Source organism: Crocuta crocuta, unplaced genomic scaffold (assembly GCF_008692635.1).
Source record: "Crocuta crocuta isolate KB4526 unplaced genomic scaffold, BGI_CrCroc_1.0 scaffold290, whole genome shotgun sequence".
Lineage (NCBI taxonomy): Eukaryota > Metazoa > Chordata > Mammalia > Carnivora > Hyaenidae > Crocuta > Crocuta crocuta.
Genome location: NW_027527429.1, coordinates 1,000,649 through 1,002,695, shown reverse-complemented (window position 1 = coordinate 1,002,695; position 2,047 = coordinate 1,000,649). Strand labels below are relative to the sequence as shown.

Below are 2,047 nucleotides of genomic sequence, written 5' to 3'. Positions count from 1 at the left end.
CCGGCCCCTCAAGGGCTGCCCGGGGCAGCGCCTGTTGAGGCCGGCGCTCTGCCCACCGGCAGCCACCCCCCTCCACACATTCACGCGCAGACACACACACGCTCCACGGTCAGCTCTGTAGGAGCGGGTCCCGCACCCTGGCTCGCCTCCCCAGTTCCGTGCACGAGCCCCCCTTCCCACGACGCCCTCCCCCGGGGGGACGCGGCCCTGAGACCACTCCCCGCCCCAGTGCGAGCTCGTGTCCCACGGACTGTCCGTCACGGCCACGGCCACCCCCAAGGGCTCTACCACAGCTCCCGTGAGCCACCACGGGCATTCTCTGCAGCCAGCTCCCACGGGTGCCCCCCACATGCCCGCGTTGCTGTGCCGCCCCTGCCCTGCCAGGCTCTTCCCCGAGCACCTTTCCTGCCCACGGCCACGGCCCGGCCTCCACCCCTGCCCTCCGGCCCTGACGCTCCGCGGCGCGCCCAGATGGCCTCCCTTCCACGCTGCCTAGGCCCTCCCGAGTCGCAGGCCCTGCACGCCGTCCCCCCTGCCCGCACACCCCCACCACCTCCCTCCCACGCCCAGCAGCGGCCTGAAGCACAGCGGACTGGGCGCCCCTCCCCTGTGTGACGTGGGCACGTGACTGACAGTCCCAGGGAGGCCAGACCCCTGATGACAGTTGAGCCCACACAGCAGGGGCCTGAAGGCCCCCCGAGCGCAGGCCAGCGGGGAGCGGGGGGCGGGGGGGTGGCCTGGCGCAGGGCCTGGCCTGGGTCTGGGCCTCCAGTCCTCGCGGACGCCCGCTCCGCAGCAGGGCCTGAGGAACCGGAAGGCCCGCGTTCGCAGAGAGCACGCTGCGGCCAGGGGAGAGGGGAGGCGGGTCCACCCCCGGCAGCCGGGTGTTCGGGCGCCCCATGCTCCGAGAGAAGCAGGCAGAGGGCTCAGCAACTTCACAGAACTTTCCGAGGAGGGGGCTGTGCTCCGCAGGAGCCGTGAGCAGGGCGGTGCCCAGCTTCTACCTGACGTGGAGTAGAAACAGCTCGGCCCATGAAGCCGACCGCAGGGACCGCTGAGGCCCGAGCCGTCCCCAGAGTCGGGAGACCAGCCCCGGGGCCCCAGCACTCGGGACCTGGTGGCTGGCTGCTGGCTGGGACGCCCCTGCTCTGGGAGGGACAGAGGACGCACTGCGCATCTCCCGGGGCGGCCACTCCACGGCCCCCGCCCAGGACGACCATGCCCCTCCCCCCACGCCGCGGGGCCCAGCAAGGGCAACGTGACGGGCGCTGGTTCGGTATTTTCTGACGACAGAAGGCATCGAGTTCCTGAGGAGCAGGACGTCCAGGTGACGGAGAGGCAGGCCTGGGCGGGGCCCGGGGTGGGGAGCCTGGGCGGGCGGGGGCGCCCCCCACACAGGCGAGAACCCACCGCGGCACCTCGGTGACGGAGCAGACAGAGGAAAGGCTAAATGAAGTCTCGCGGAAGAGATTTCAGCCGGAGTGCCCACCTTTGGCGTAGAATCCTTCTAAGAAACCGGAGGCGGCAAGCTTTGCCCTGTGGACACGAGGCCGCCATACCGCCAGCTAACGGTGAGCGCTGGAGGGATGGGGAGCGAGCCACGGACGCACCCCCCCCTGACCTGCCGCCCCCCAGAGGGCGTTCCCGGCGGCACGGGAACCAGGAGAGCCGGCGCCGGGGGCAGTGGGCCTGTGCACCGGCCGGCTGGGCCGCCCCCCGCGTGGCCTCACAGTGGCCGAGGTTCCCCGGGAACACCGTCCCTGTCCCGCTGGGGTCTGGCGAGCACGGCGTGGCTCCCACACGAGAGCTCTCCCTTCTAGAACACAGGCCGCCGCAGGGAAGGGATCCAGGTATCTTGTCCCCCGACATTCAGGCCCCAGAGCATGACGGCCAGAAGAGAAGTGCTCAAGGCGCCAGCCGACCCAGAAGCAGAGAGGACTCCACTGGGCAGCTGGCTGGGAACAGGAGAGGAGGAGCCCCGGGGACATTAGGGAGAGGGCAGGGCAGGGTGGGGGCGGGGAGGGGCTGGAGCAGTCCTGAGGGGGAT

The 2,047-nt window shown here is 71.4% G+C and overlaps 1 long non-coding RNA gene across 1 annotated transcript in view; it reads left to right on the top strand.

Annotated features, from left to right (window-relative positions):
* The first annotated feature begins 1,395 nt into the window (after nucleotides 1-1,395).
* Nucleotides 1,396-2,047, top strand: part of LOC144226068 (uncharacterized) — a 6,490-nt gene continuing 5,838 nt past the window's right edge. The window contains exon 1 of the long non-coding RNA XR_013333529.1: nucleotides 1,396-1,571. This is a non-coding gene — a long non-coding RNA (uncharacterized LOC144226068). The remainder of the gene's footprint in view (nucleotides 1,572-2,047) is intronic.